This window comes from Rhinopithecus bieti, unplaced genomic scaffold (assembly GCF_001698545.2).
Source record: "Rhinopithecus bieti isolate Rb0 unplaced genomic scaffold, ASM169854v2 scaffold_26425, whole genome shotgun sequence".
In the NCBI taxonomy this organism is placed as follows: domain Eukaryota; kingdom Metazoa; phylum Chordata; class Mammalia; order Primates; family Cercopithecidae; genus Rhinopithecus; species Rhinopithecus bieti.
In genome coordinates, this window is record NW_016811900.1 from 945,612 (window position 1) to 962,441 (window position 16,830).

At 38.8% G+C, this 16,830-nt stretch overlaps 1 long non-coding RNA gene across 2 annotated transcripts in view; it reads left to right on the plus strand.

Moving 5' to 3' along the window:
• Positions 1-16,342, plus strand: part of LOC108544283 (uncharacterized) — a 49,464-nt gene extending 33,122 nt beyond the window's left edge. Inside the window, exons 3-6 of one of the 2 annotated variants that reach the window (XR_001889788.1) lie at positions 8,908-9,115; positions 11,512-11,744; positions 14,870-14,994; positions 16,099-16,342. This is a non-coding gene — a long non-coding RNA (uncharacterized LOC108544283). Of the gene's footprint in view, positions 1-8,907; positions 9,207-11,511; positions 11,745-14,869; positions 14,995-16,098 lie in introns of those variants that run through there. The other variant, XR_001889787.1, reaches the window with a different exon arrangement.
• The last annotated feature ends 488 nt before the right edge of the window (positions 16,343-16,830 follow it).

Genomic DNA, 16,830 nt, shown 5'->3' on the forward strand with positions numbered 1-16,830 from the left:
CAATGTCTCTTTTGCTTCTTGGGGACAAACTGAGTGAAACAAATAGAAATCAGTGCTCCAAGCGTTCTTGTCTTAGTAAACTCCCCAGATTGTCCATTGTATACACTGAGGAATTAAATGCTTACAAGTGGGAAATACATCAAATCACTTTAAAATGGAAAGGGTTTTTTTCACACTATGAAAGGGAATGAAGGAATTCTAGAATATCTAACAAAATAAATGATCTCAAAATCAGTAACCTATACCAGAGAAGTTATTGGTAAGATAAAACCTTGTAAAGTTTATAAACTCAATCTAAAGTCATGATGATTAACCACGTTCAGTTGAACCACATTCAATTCTGGAATTCATCTAAAGTACAAATGAACCACATTCAATTCAGGAACTCATCTATACAAATGAGCAGGCCCTATCTTTCTTGTTCCCAACATTTAGGTATTGATCCCCGTTGACAGACTGCAAGCTCCTTGAGATCAAGGACCACGCTCTATCCTTTTCTCACCCAAAGTAAATAAGAAAATGCTGAGAATATAAAAGGTGCTTGGAAAGTGTTTTATAAATGGAGGCAGTCACTCTAATCCTTTGTGTTCTTGCTGGAATGAGGAACGGTTGGGGGAAAAGGGAGTGAGTAAGCATGTGACACTCTGGGCCTGTGTCCTCAAAACTGAAAATGCAGAGAATCAAGAGTGGTGTTGCCAGGTCAATCAATCGCAGATATCTGGAAGGTGAAAAAAGGCAGAAACATTTGTACAACCACTATGGAGAACAGTTTGGAGGTTCCTCAAAAAACTGAAAATAGAACTACCGTATGATTCAGTAATCCCATTCCCAGGTACATACCCAAAGGAACTGAAATCAAGATATTGAAGAGATATCTGCACTCCCATGTTTATTGAAGCACTATTCACAAAAGCAAAGATTTGGAAGCAATCTAAGTGGCCCTCAACAGATGAATGGATAAAGAAAATGAGGTACATATATACAAAAAAGTACTATTCAGCCATAAAAAAGAATGAGATCCTGTCATTTGCAACAATGTGGATGGAACTGGAAGTCATTATGTTAAGTGAAATAAGCCAGGCACAAAAAGACAAACTTTGCATGTTCTCACTTATTGGGAGCTAAAAATCAAAACAACTGAACTTAAGGAGATAGAGAATAGAAGGATTGTTACCAGAGGTGAGGAAAGGTAGTTAGGGGGCAGTGGAGGACTAGGGATGGTTAATGGGTACATAAAAACAGAAAGAATGAATAAGACCAAGTATTTGACAGCACAACAGGGTGGTTATAGTCAATAATAATTTAATTGTACATTTAAAAATAACTAAAAGAGTATAATTAGATTGTTTGTAACACAAAGGATAAATGCTTAAGGGGATTGATATCCCATTTAGCCTGATGTGATTATTACACATTGCATGCCTATATCAAAGTATCTAATATACCCCATAAATATATACACTACTATATACCCACAAAAACTAAAAGTAATATAATAAACTTGAAAAAACAGAGAAACACCTCCTCTAGAGGAACCTAGCAAGCTAGCACAATTTTAATTATTTTATGTATGTATTTATGTATTGGTGTTCTTGTTATATATTTTGGATTACTCACAAGGGACAAAAACTGAAAAAGCCAATACTCTTTTCTGGCCATAGCAACTGATGACCTAGACTGTTCCCATAAATATGACATTGGAATCTCACAAAGGAATGCTCCTTGCACATTTAAATATTAGGTTACTAAGGGTATAGACAGCTGAGCAAGTATTTTATATGCCTGGAGTACTATGCAGAAATCCTAATATTTTGGGTCCTTTCAGTTCCTTTAGAGACATTTTGCAGTGATTATAAGATAGAGATAGGTTTTACAACAATTAAATACTGTCTTATTGACAACTCAACAACAATCTATGATTTAAAAAAATTATAAATTGAATTCATGAGATAATTGAGATTTTCTAGATATTATATAAACAATAAAGAATGTCTATGTTATATAAACTATGAAGAAAGCTTTTAAGGATTTGAACCTATTAATTGCTTACAAATAGCTGAAACTACTTACAAATTAAAATTAAGAAATAATTTAAAAGCAAAACACCAAGATTCCCTTCAATGGTTTCTGCCCAGAAACTATTTTGAAGGAGTTAAGATACTGTATACACTTAAAAATTATTTCAAAAGAATTTAAGGTTCAAATTGTTTACTAAATTTAATTGCCCCTTTCTTACATCCATCCCTGTTCATCTGAATCTATAAATTTCTGCTATAATTTAAATTTCCATGGTAATTTTTGAAGTTGTTAGTATATAATGATCTGCCATACTGCTTGCATACAGCATAAATGGAATCACTGAGAAATTCCCCCTGTTTTCAAATGCTAAATGCATTTTAAAATTGAAAATATTTTATTAATATCTGAGTTTAAAGATAGTTTACTCATTAAGAGCCTAAGAGCTCTTCAATAAGTTGTAATCATGTGGTATAAAAGCTTCATTCTGATTACTCAATCATGACTAAAATAACACTTAAGACATCTGATTCCTGCATTTCAGCAGCAACCTGCTAATTATCTTTTCATAATTAATAATATGCTAAAGAAATATTAGTGAGCCAAGAATTGATGCTGTTACCTGAGAAAAACAGCATACATAGTTTCAGAAAAAGGTAATACCAAAACATAAATACTGTTTTATATTAAATTTTTTAAAATATAATGTTGCTTTGATGGTCATGAAACCTGTCAATTTTTTATCACCACAAACATAACCATCACCGAAATTAGATTTTGCTATTTCAGGTTACTTCCTGAAATATATAGATATATATTTAGGGATTCGCGGAAATCCATACCCAACTTCATTTCTTCATGTTTCTCCTGAGAGAACAGACTGCTGGAATCCATGGACAAGAGAGACCTCAAGCTTTGTGGGAACCTTGATGGAGAGAATTTTCACTGTGGGTGGCATGAATGACTGAAGATAAGCAGACGCTCTCTTGATTTCCACAAAGTAGTGGGTTCTGGGAAGAGCTTGGCTCAGAAACATACCTGCAGCCCAGAGAGGAAGATGAAACATGGTCTCCTGTAAATGTGTGGATCTTCCTCTCTCTAAGACACCAAGAAGAGCTGACTAGGTAGGCTGTGGCTTTTCTAAGCCGAACTAGGAGTATAAAAAGACTAGGCTACCAGGAGGCTTTAACCTAGTTGGGGGAAACAAAGTCATCTTCCCTTGCTTAAGGAACTAATGTGCTTAAGATACTAGATCTTGAGTCTGAAGTAACCAAAAAAAAAAAAAAAAAAAAAATTTTTTTTTAAAGAGAAACCTACCTAAGAGAAAGATCAATTGGAACGAAAAGAACATATTACCAGAAAAGACAGATGGAAGTAAAGAGACAAAAAAGAGCATGCGTGTAGAGAAATAGGGCTGCTGGATGACAGACAACAACTGAATTTTTATTTATTTATTTATTTATTTATTTATTTATTTATTGACACAGAGTCGCTCTGTCACCCAGGCTGGAGTGCAGTGGCGTGATCTCTGCTCACTGCAAGCTCCGCCTCCTGGGTTCAAGCCATTCTCCTGTCTCAGCCTCCCGAGTAGCTGGGACTACAGGCACCTACCACTGTGCCCGACTAACTTTTTGTATTTTTAGTAGAGACGGGGTTTCACCATGTTAGCCAGGATGGTCTTGATCTCCTGACCTCATGATCCACCCGCCTCAGCCTCCCAACAACTGATTTTTTAAAAAGAGTAAAAGAAAAAAATGAAGGAAGAAGAAATTTTCAACAAGGATGGCAAGGCAATTCAATGGGGGAAAGAATGGTCTTTTAACAAATGGTGCTGAACAAGACAGCCACATGGAAAATAATGAATCTGGACCTCTACTTTATACCACACACCAAAATTACCTCCAAGTAAAGTAGATTATGGACATAAATATGAAAGCTAAATATATAAAAATCTTAGAAGAAAACATAGAAGCAAATATTTATAACTTTGGGTTAGGCAATGGTTTCTTTTTCTTGTATACAACACCAAAAGCACAGCAAAAAAATAAGAAAAAAAGAAAAAAGGATACATTGGACTTCATTAAAATTTAAAACTTTCATGCTTCAAAGGACACTATAATGAAAGTGAAAAGACAACAGAATGGAAGAAAATATTGGCAAATTATATATCTAACAAGGGACTTGTATCTAGAATATATACAGCACTCTTACAACTCAACAGTAAAAACAAAGCCCAATTTAAAAATGAACAAAGTACTTGCATGGACAGAACACCACAGAAGATATGCAAATGGGTAATAAAGACATGAAAAGATGTTCAATGTCATTAGTCATTAGGGAAATGTAAATTGAAATAATAATTAGATACCACTTCATACCCACTAGGATAGTTATAATGAAAAGGACAGAAAATAATGAATGTAAATCACACAGGATACAAAATAAGACAATCAAGCAAAAGTTTCTGAATGGAATAAGGTGTCTGAGATTCCAACTGAGGAACAAACCCAGTAAGTCCTCTAAATTGACAAAAATGTTCAAGGAAAGAAGACTATGAGTGTGGCTCTCCCTTTGAATCCTGATAAATCTATGGAACCCACAATCAACAACAGAAACAATGAGAGGACATGGAGGGGAGAGCAAAGAAATACAGCATAACTAGGAACCATGTCTAAGAAAAGTTGTGAGTGAGCTCTTGGCATATGAGGCTGACTAGAATCAAATACCTAAGAAGCTGGCCAAGTTTTGGAGAAAGTTGTACTGTCAATAGAACTACCAGCCTAATTAAAACAGGTTGTGATTGTGGTTTAAAAGGACCTTTGTGCTAGCAACATGAGAGGCACGAAGCAGGCTGAGGAACACGCCAATGCTCAAATAAGACATAATCTCCAAGGCTCACTTCAGATGTGACCAAGGAGATAACGGAGAAGGGCGAGCCTCTCAGAGGAAGGAACTAAGGGCAGAATCAGGTCTAATGAAGGAACATTCTTTGCCCCTCAGGGGTGGAGGCTCCTGCCACCTCTGTCCAGAAGGATTTTAGAATTCCTAGGTGTATCCCATTCTTCCTCTTTCTGAATGTTAATATTTATTGAATTTTTTCTATTCCTGTTCCAACATTGTATATCAGGTACATAGAGGGAACAAAACACATCTTTTAATTCACAGATCTCTGGCTTAAGAAGAACTACACCCAGACCTGATATAGCAACTACTGAATGTCCTTCAGAGATCCTGAGCTCTGAGCTTGATGCTCTCAATAGGTGGGACTTTTGGGTTGTTCTCCCTTGGGCACAAGGAGTGAACAAAATATATAGTAACCAGAGGGTGCACTGTGGTAGTCATAAGACCTTTCACAAACATTCCCAGCTCTTCTCCTTCCAGGCACAAGGTAGACTTGCACTTCCCCCACCCTTTGAAGTTTGGTGTGGCCATGCTACTTTCCTTAGACAGTAAAATATGAGAGAAGGTATGTGTGGTGCTATGAGCCAGTTCATGCTTTCCACATTCCCTTCTCCCTCGTATGATAGTGAAAGTGTGTCAAGATGGAGCCTCCATTAGCCTCAATCTCCAAGTATCTACAATGAGCAGAAGCCTCTATATTGAACCACAAGAAAAATGTATGAGATAGAAACTTTTCTTGGGTTAAGATAGAGAGATTTAGGGATTGTTTGTTACCATGACAAAATCCAGTATATACTGACTGATGCACATGTCAAATTAAATTAGAACTAACCCTTGCTGGTATAGGCATTGAAAACACCTGAAAAATGAGACACTCATATCAAAAATGACTATACTTCACAATGTTTGAAAATTTTTAAAGTTATAACCATGTTTCTAAATTCTTAATGATACCTTAGAAGAATCAAGAGAAAGTGTGTGTGAGGATCATAGTTTATCCTGGGGTCATAGTAGAAAGTAAATTCTTAAACATCTCTTTGAAGTCCTTATTGAAATGGATGCACTCACTCACACAGCCTCATCTTCCAGTTTGAGGAGTATCACAGATGGTTTTCCGCATGCCCTCTCAGGTGCACTAAATGCTCTCCCAGTGAGCTGAAGAGGGGCAATCTGCCCCGAGTTCTTGTTTCTCTTTTGGGACCCTCTTTTGCAGGATGATGTTTTTCTGGCCAAGAGTGAGAATAAAGAATGAGATCTGTAATGCCCAACCCTTTACATATTTCCAAACTAGCGGTGAAAGTGAATCTCTTCCCCTGTGAAATTTAGTAAAAGCTATAAAGACAGAAATAAAGGAATTATTATAAAACATAATGTTGGAGAGATAAGTGCATCACATCATAGCCACTGAAATATTTATTTTATTATTTGCTGAAAAGGGGAAAACTCATAAGGGACTGATTCTCTTCCAATGCAAAAGGAAGATGTGATATGCAAATGTCTTATAGAAGACAGTTATCTGAAGTCCTAACTCTTCTCTGCATATGTTAAGGATCTTGACCCACCTGAGCTACATAGTTTATCCCTGTAAGAGCATATGTTCCATAAATATTTGCTTTCTCACTCATAGAATCACAGAATCAGAATAGTGACAACAATATGTGTGGAGTCACCAGGTCAGGTTATTTTCCTTAGCAGTACTTAATTAAAGAGAACTTTAGCTCAGTACTCTATGAGGGCAAAAACATTTTATTTAAATAAGAAGTAAGTCACCTCTTGGGATAAACTATATACTGTTTTCTAATGGCTAGCATACATATATTTATGGGGGGTGTGTGTGTGTGTAATACGTGACTGTGTGTGTGTGTGTGTATACACACCAGGCAATCACAGCAAGATTTAGGCATAACTGCTGATTGCCCTAACATTAATCCTTAACTCCACCATATATATGGAACGGTGAAGCCCTTAGCTCCAGGAGTCCTTAGCAGTCCCCTTAAGAAGTGTGTAGGGAGAATTTAGGAGGTCCATATACTTAGATGAGGAAAAAAATCATACCTTTGTTTTCATTAACCTCTAATGAAATTTAGCATTTCCTTCAATTATTACAATAGACAACAAGCTACTGTTACCAATAGAAATCACACATATTTTCTCATCACATTATAGCTGTTGCAAAATCCCAAAATATAATTTACTCTCATTACCTTAAAATCATATTAGTTATTAGATCAGTCTAGATCCTGTTATCATCTACCTTAATAAAGAGGCACATATATTGCTATATCATAAAATTTTAAATATCTTGATAACTGTGTTCCTATAAATTGATATGAGTTGCAAATTGAATCAAAACTGTATTTTCATACATTTAAAAATATTATTAGAAGGGGTCCACAGGCTTCACCAGACTGCCAGAGGGTCTGCTGCACACAAAAAATGTTCAGAACTTCTGCCAGAAGTGGCCATGATTCTTATTGTTGTTTGTATTTGGCAAAGTGAGCTATTTTATTTCCAACACATTTTGTTCTCTCTGTGTCCCAAACATTTATTCGACAAACATTTATTGACCCTCTATGTGTGCCAGCACTAGATACTGGACATTCAGAAGTTAGTAATAGAAATAACATCTTTACCTTCAAGGAGCATAATTCTAGTAGTAAGGCATGGGCAATAGACAAGTAAATAAACAGTAGTTTTAAATTTTAAAAAAAGGTGCTGCAAAGGCAATAAACAGAATGCTAAGTAAATGGGTAACGTGAGGGAGTCAGGAAACTCTCTCTGGAGAGTTGAGGTCTGAAGGATGGGCATGTGCCAAGCATGGGAAATGCTGAGAAATAGGTATTCCAGCCAGAGGAAAAAGGAAATGCAAATACAGCAATAATGCAAAAATCCCCTGTTGGCCCATGGTTAACTGGCTACATTCTGGTTATAGTGCTGATAAGCCAAGTTCAGATGGTTTTCTCCCTTGGTTTGCAAGTGCTCAACTTCAGCCTCTGTGCTCAGAGTTCATCAACTACATTTACGTTGCTCTTACTACTTTTCCATTGCACTTGCACACATCCACATAAGACAGAAACCGTGGGATTTGTAGCTCACTTATACAACTCTCAAATGCCTTTGAAGGGCTGACCTCATCATCTCCCAGCCTAAGTCCTACTGAGAATCCTGCTATGGTTTGAATGTTTGTCCCCTCAAACATCAGGTTGAAATTTGATTCCCAATGTTGGAGGTATGGCCTCATGGGAAGTGTTGGGTCACAGGGAGACATGAATAGATTAATGCCTCCCTTGGGATGGGAGTGGATGGGGAGTGAGTGAGTTCTCACTCTATTAGTTTCTATGAGAGCTGATTGGTGAAAGGAGCCTGGCACTACCTCCCCCTAGTCCCTGCTGCTTCCTCTTTCTCACCATGGGATCTCTGCCCACCCTGATTCCCCTTCACCTTCCATTATAAGTAAAAGTAGGCTGAGGCCTCACCCATTCAGATGCCCAGTCACTTTTTTCTTCTTTATAAATTCTTGCCCAGCCTCAGGTATTCTTTCATAGCAATACAAAATGGACTAAGGCAAATCCCCTAATCTAGCTCTTATTATTTTTCTCAGTACAAATATTTCAGCTCAAGACAGAAGAGGTAAGATCTGAAAAAGAAGCACATTGCTACACTTTCAGTGTAATAGACCTCTGCACCCAGTTGAAAACTTCTGGAAACACTTTAGGTCTTCCATTACAATTAAATGTCACGGTCTTTGGCTAATACTTCTCTGAAGTATTTACAAGTACAAAATGATACATGGATGTCTCTAAAACAGAAGATTAATAATCATTCTTTGGGTCACTGTTTATTGTTAATGCTATTTAGAATTTTTGTATTAGTGTATTTTTTCCTTTTTTGCTCCTATTAATGACTATGCTATGTATAGTAAAAACTAGGTTTTGGCCTCTGGTGTCCATTCACCCAACTTCCTTTACTAATTTCCCTTTCTATTTCTAGTATCCTCTTTCCCGATTCTCCATTTACAGCAGGAATGGCAAAAAATGACTCCACACTCAACTCCATAGATGTCATGTGACCTAAGCCCAACCGAACAGAACTTCAGGATCTTCTGGCCACAGTGACTTGTTTGGAGAAAGACATCAGAGATGATGGGATGCCATTAAACTCAATGAAAGTTTTGGATCTTAATGTAAACATAACGAAAGTAAATAATTGCTAAAGAATTAACCCAACATAGAGAGCGGAGCCAAACCAACAGGGTCCCAGTATCCCTGCTAAGTAAAGCCTTTCCTGAAACCAGATATGCTTGGAATGTTTAGTTCCATTAGTGAATAAATTCGCTTTTGACTTAAACCAACTTGGGCTAGGTTTTCTGTCACAACAGAAATTGTCCTGATACCCGATAATTATTGAAGACAGATTCATTCACCAACTTGTCCAATGGTTCTGCCACACTGTGTTATCTGCTGCTCAGTCTTTAACCATATTGTATTCATCCTTAAATTGATTTATCATTGTCTTACATTAGAGTAGAATTATTTTCCCTTCCCATTCTTACTCCTCATTCTATTTGTTCACAGTATTCTTCTTGATTTAAGATCAAATAACCAAGCTTACTCTGCATTAACTTGCTGTTTTGCATGTTTGAAGATAATTCTTAAACACAATCTCTACAACCCCTTACTGTGATTCACAGCATTAAACCGTTAAACTAAAAGACCAATACAGATTTATAAATGCCAGACAGGAAATAACTAGTAGTTGACTTCATGAGTCCAGTGCAGAGAAACAAGTTTCAAATAATACCTTTTATTTAAACTGTGTGGTGTTTATATTCCAAAGAGCAATCAGCAAAAGTCTGATATTATTACCTCACACACAAACTGTGATCACAAATGTACATGAAATGGTTTATATGAAAGTTTAATGAACTTTACTCCATTCCAAAATCTTGCAGCTCAGCAGCCCACTTTGGGCTACATAATTTATCCATTTAACTGATAACATCTCTAAATTGAAAATATGTTTCTCTCTTTTACTAAATATATTTGGGTTGCCTCTATGCAAAGTGAATTTGCCATTTTCCACTTAATCAGAGTTAGACTACTGTTAGACTACGAGGAAAACTCCAGATCAGGCAGCTGGGACTGCCTTCAAAATCTGTCTCCATTTGCTCATCAGGAGACCTGTAGAAACCTATTTCTCTTGAGATCTGACTTCTCTACTGGGAGCTCAGAGACAATAGGAACCCAAACTACCAACCTCCTAGGGTCAGTGTAAGAATTAAAGGTGACATCGGTCAACTAATGAAGCAATTTTAAATAATTATGAAAAGAGGGAAAGGTGTACTCTTTAACTTCTGATTTATTTTATAGATTTTAAATCCTCCAAATTGTTTCAAATCAGTAATTTGGCTTAAGAAATTGCATTTTCTCATCAGTGAGATAGCTACGTGATTGTCTTTTCTTCCTCTCTGCTTCTGACAGAGAGATTGGAAACCCCAGAGCTAGAGTTTCTGGCAGAAATGAGATGTTCCGAGCCTTCTGGGGACACAGTATACGTACCCTCATCTTGTGCAGAGAGTACATTACTGAAAAGTGCATGCCATGGGTGGGAAACAAAAACAACAGGCCCCAGATAGCCTCAAGCTGAATTCATTACCTGTGGATTCTGTGCTAATGATTTGGGGAATGCACTGATGCTTAGTATTTTATCTGTTTAGCACCACTGTAAGAGCTAGGCTCTGAAGCAAGCCCTGCATTGAGAATCTAATGTCTGAAATTTGTTCTGGAAGACACTGAACTGGGCAAGAGTGAGACACATTGGAAAAGAATCATTTTTCTCTTTGGCTCCTGCTGCTTCAAAAGCAAAAGGAGCTGTCTCCCAGGGCGTAGCTAGTCTGGGTTCTGGGAGGGGGCCTCCAAGGAGAGGGTTCAGGCTGCCATTCAGAGGCAGGTTCCCTGTCTGATGCCCATGGTCCTTTGTTTACCTGCTGCTGGGAGAGTGGCAGAATAGCAAGAATTTGGGGTTTAAACTATGGGTGTGATTTTTGTCATGGATCCCACTGACATCTTGAAGTCAGGAGAGGCATTCAGGTAAGCTCTGTACACAATAGACTGGGATAGGAAGGGCTCCAGGAGTGGCAACTGAGTATTGGATTATTCTTGATATTATTCCTAATATTCACTTAAGCCCCAGTTGGCCTCAGTGGCCTTACCACTGAGCTCAGTGTTTAAGAAAGAAATAGGGAGACTCTCTGTTCACATGGAGTAGGGAAATTGCTGTAATCATCCAAAACAATTCAGGCAAAACAGCATGTTTACATAAAAAAATCCAGATAATTAAAGTAAAAAATAGCATATTGGTTGGGCTTAAACGGATAGTCACCTTGATTCTCCATTTAAATTTTCACATTTTAGGATTGTGTGTTTCCCATCTCTTCCCAAGATAATTTGAGGTAACTGACTAAAACCTGCAGAGTAAACTATGATTTTTAAAGAGACCAATCAGGCTAATAAGAATAGTAGCTAACATTTATCTAAAGCTTACTCGGTTTCAGGCATCATCTTAAACACTTTACATTTTTAAACCCCTCACCAGGACTCTAAGAAACAGTTACAATTATTACAGAGACGAGAAAACTGAAGCACAGAGGAGTTCAGAAACCTGCTGAAAGTCATACAGCCTAGAGAAAGCGACGGAGTAGAATTCAAACTCAGGCTGTCTGGCTCCAGAGTCTGTATTCGTAACAGCTATGCTATACTTCCTGTGAGAAGAGCAAGATGAAACTAGATGGAGGAAACACCAGAGACAGCCACAGGCAGTTACCAGAGGTGGGCCACAGGGGTGTCCGTGAGTCTTCAGGACCAAAACCAAAAGGGACCCTGGATAAGCCACAGTGCTGATAAAAAGAACGTATGAGATGCTCAGGACACACACACACACACACACACACACACTCACACTCACACTAAGCTCAGCTGGGATGACTGAGTTCTCCTGCTTCTAAAGTAGATGTTTGGGTGGGACAGAGGAGAGGGGTGGGCGACAACGCCTTTCACCACAGCCAGGCTGACAACAATCAATTACATAGGGCTATTTGTTTCACGTGCCTTCAAAGCAGAACAAAGGTATAACATCAAAGCACCAAATTTGATTTTACAAATTCAGTAAAACTGATTCTTCAAGAGGAGAGAAAACCAGTAAGATGCAAATAGTCATTTCTCTGATGGTCTGGTTTGATACAGAGATAAAAATCTAGCAAATCCAGTGGAATAAAATAACTGCATATCTTCCAGGCAATCCTCCATAAATATTATTTCTCATGAGAATGCTTTAGGCAAATGTTGAACACAGACGAAAGAAGGAGAAACGTTGTATTGCTAATTAAATCTGTATGCTTTTGAAAAATCAGCTAAGGAGAAAGTAAAAAGAAAGTTCCCCTTAAGACACTAGGGGGACATGTCCCAGAGACTTATTGGTAAGGTCACTCAACTGCCCTCATGGGTCAGCATATCTGCATCGCATCCTATATTTTATTTTTAAAAATGGAATCATTCTAAAAAACAAGTTCTTGTTTTAGAAGCCAACTAAAGTCATTTTTTTAAAGTGTGAGACAGTATATTTGTATTTTTTAAAAACAAAATGTAAAAGCTGGTACTGAGGTTATGCATGAGTGCAAAACATAACAGACAAGGAATATAAAATGCAGGCGACTGCTTTACTGCTGTTTGTTTTTAACTTTAACATTGCCTGTACTGCAACTTCTCCCACGGTGCTAATAACCCAAACTAAGGCCCTGGGGTTGTATAAAATGGGTGATTTCACTTTTTTAAAAACCCAGGAAAATCCCATGTCTGGCACCTTACAATTCAGTATGAGATTTTTCTGAAAAATGAGATTTACAGATTAATAACTTTTCTCTCTCAATTATCCCCCCTCCCCCACCACCACTTCCTCACCCTCCACATCAGTGAAATTGTGACTTACTGACCAAATATTAGTACAGTATCCCAATCACCTTACATGCTAGGTTGCTCACCAACTCTGTTTCCTTAAGATTCCATAGGCTTGCCTCAGGCAACAGATTGCATAATTTTGCTGAATGCCTCATGCTGTTCTTAAGGAGACCATGTTTTTGCTCTCACTGCAAATGGCTGTAAATCCAGCCCAGCCTCATCCCATCTTCAGGTGGACCTCATCAGTTGTAGGAATCTTATCAGCACGAAACAGCCTCTCCTAATGGCTTGATAAATATTCCTGCCTCCCCAGAATCAGTTATCGAGAGATTCAAATCATGGTCAGTACTTATAGCAGCTATTACTACAGACTTAATGCCAGTTACCCTTTGTACTTATCTCTGTAACCAGAGAGGCTGAAAAGCTCTTTTTATGTCTCCACTCCTGGTCACTAAAAGCAGAGTTCATTCAAATTTTCCTCCTGCCTAGGGAGCTCGCAGGCCTGTAATGAAAATTGAAGCAGACATTTGTATGAATACAAAATAAAATGTATGTTTCCCTGGCATCCACTTTCTCCCCACAACCCTGCCCTAAATTTGGCACCAGGGCGAAGGAATGTTAAGTCTTAAATAGTGCAGCAGAATGAAGGTAGAAACAAACCTCACTGCCTTTGGGTTAGTTCCACATGAGACAAAATGCTTTCAGGAGGATACGGTTTTTTCCCCTTCTGTCTCTTCATTTTAATGAAATTGACCTACAGAGTCTGAAATCCAAAGAATGCAGGATTCTGGATTTATGAAATTTTACCAGCTGTCTATGGAAAACAAGTACTTTCTCCTGAATGGACCCAACAACATACATTTTATGAAAGTAATTATAAAACCTCAATTGTCAGAAAGATTAAGAGGAGCCGTAAGGTAAAACCTTCACTCCTCTCCATGGGAAATGGACACCATGTGATACATAAAGAGGGTGTGGGAACTCTTTTTTTTTTTTTTTTTTTTTGAGATGGAGTTTTGCTCTTGTCACCCAGCCTGTAGTGCAATGTCACGATCTCAGCTCACAGCAACCTCCACCTCCCAGGTACAAGCGATTCTCTTGCCTCAGCCTCCTGAGTAGCTGGTATTACAGGTGCACACCACCATGCACAGCTAATTTTTGTATTTTTGTTGTTGCTGTTGTTAGTAGAGACAGGGTTTCACCACATTGGCCAGGCTGGTCTCAAACTCCTGACCTCAGGTCATCTACACACCTCGGCCTCCCAAAGTGCTGGGGTTGCAGGTGTGAGCCATCACACCCAGAACTCTTTTATAAGGAAAAATGACAGTATATAGGGACAAGTGGTACCTCCTCAAGAAAGCTAAAAGGAATCTAAGGCTTATGAGGCCACCCTTCAAAAAGTAAAACTGTACACACTTTCAACAGTTCTTTAAAGTGTCATCACTTGTCGCTCTACATTTTACAGTTAATTGGGTCCTCTACGCAGAGAAACAGTGTTCTATAGGACACCAGCCTTACGGCTTGATTTTTCTAGAACTCACACCTGTATACAGCAGTTTTGTTGTCAAAATTTTCTTTTGTGTTCTCTTGTCGACTCTCACAACAGCCCTTGGCACAAGGAAAATATAAACATCCCCATTTCATTGATAATGTCATTGAGGCTCAGGCAAAGTTAAGCAATTTGTTCAAGGCCACACAATCATGTAGTGATGGAGCATATATTGTGGTTATATGCACAGCTCACAGGGCTCTGCTAAGCTGCTACCAAGGGTACCAGGGCTGGGAGCTGATGGATGTGAGAAGGGGACTAGCCACGAACCGCAGTGTAGATTAACCTGCCAGTGGCCGTTTCTGAGGCACATACTTCTAATCCAGCCCAAACTTTGATTCATATCCCTAGTTGTCATTTTTGCACAAAAAGAAATGAACCCAAAAGCATCTCCTTTTATACTGCTTATAAAAATGCCCCCTTTACAGGCCTTCATTTCCTTTCTTCATAGGGTCATGCTCTTTCCATAGTCAGCAGCTGCAGTCCCTTGGCGTCTTGTCAGTATCTGAGGCTGACCTTCCCCGGGAAAGTTTCAGGATCTGTCAGCCTTTGTCTAAACTCCAACGGTGTGTCAAGGTGAGAGGAGGGGGCAAGGACTGAAGCAGAAATCTGTGTTTAGCTCTGGGTTGTGGAACTCTAGACTCCTTGTCCTCTCCCAGGCCCAGAGACAAGCCTCTCTGACTCAGTTCGTCTGCTGTGAAGCAGCGCAAAGAACTGTGTCCCACCTAAGAATACCTGTGAGAACAGTCAGCAGAGATTGTTCTGCCACCTGTGGACAGCAAGTGAACTCAAGGTTGGAAACTGGCCCCAGCATGCCTAAGGCCATGAAAACATCTTTGCTTAAGCTCTTGAAGAAAAAAAGTTAAATTCCCCCAGCTACTTTTTTTCCTGTAAGTGGAAAAACTTGCTAAATCTGTGACCCCGTGGTTGACAATTGTATAATTATGGAACTGAATAGATGGCAATAGATGTTCCTCTGGTTTTCAACATCTTCCAGTGGCATACTCAGGAGAGGAAAGTGTCATTCACTATTGTCTTTCAACCCCTCCTGCCTCTTGCCCAGAATGGAGGAAGAAAATTCATGCTGGATTCTTCTTTCACACAGGGATGAAATGGTCCTATAGTATAGACAGGGCTGCATTCCAAGTCGTTCTGAGGCCATTTAGACGTATTTCATCATTGCGACTGTTTTTTTAGGTCTCATTTGCTCACATCTCAGCCCCACCAACAAGCCTAGGCCTGCCCCATTTCTTTCCCTCTGAAGCTTTTTCCTCACAATAAGCCAGGAAAATCCTCACCTCCCCTTACACACTAAGGAACTAATGAAAGAACATGTCCTAACTCAGTAAGCAGCAGGCTTGGTGTTTCTCTTTTTCCTTGGCATTCATGCTGTCATCCCCAAATAAGATTTATCCATAAACATTTTATTTCTTCCTAACTCCACTGGAATACTTAGTTCATTTTTATTATTGCATCTCATTTCCTATCTGGCACAAATTTTTTCTCATTGGTACATATCCCTTTTATGTGGTCCTTGCGTCTATTTTTCAAAGTTGCCCTCCCTCCCCGCTCCCAGCGCCCCGCCACAAAACAATGTTTCTGTTAAACATTGTCTAACAGAAATTTCTGGGGCAGTATGTCAGCTGGCTTTTAGTTTTTGTTGTTTACCATCTTCTCTAGATCATCCCAAGTGCACCTTCACAATGACTCTGACTCTCAGAAGGCCTGGCTGAAACTTCAACTTCTAAATGAAAGTACTTCTTCTAAATGGTAATACATTCCCCAGCTCGCCCTGTGAGAGGCTTCTTTGGCAGGATCCCATGCGGGAGAGAACACCAATGAAGACAAGTCAGCACCATGACGACCTCCACAAAGACAATGGCTCTCTGATTCATGCCTGAAATATTTGTTGTTGATGGTGCAAATAAATGGTAAGGCTTCTGAAAATGACTTTTCAGAAGATTGACTCATAAGTAGCTGAGTCAATCACCTGGGTAACTGGGCAAACACACAGTCAAGGAAAAAAGAAATTTAAACATAAACCAGTGCCACCCTCATGCCAATAGGTGGCAAAGAGCCTGAAGCAGTCATAAAACAAAACTTTTGAATGGCTTTAAGAGAAAAAAAACAACATGCAAGGAGGGAACAATAACCTTAGGGCTTGGAGAAAGAAGAAGTTCCTTTAGCCCGTCCTTCTCTGATCCCGAATGTCTAGAAGTGATTCCTGAGCTTTTATTTGGATTATTTGTAATGTACCAGTTCAAACAAGGTGGGAACCAACCCAATCCACCTCATAAACCCACATCAGCCTTAGTCTTTCATGAGGTGTGGATTGTGCTAGTTCACTGTCCCAGAGGAAGACAGCTGGAGGCGAATGAGTCCACGAAACTCTTCTTTTGGTCTTAAAGTCTC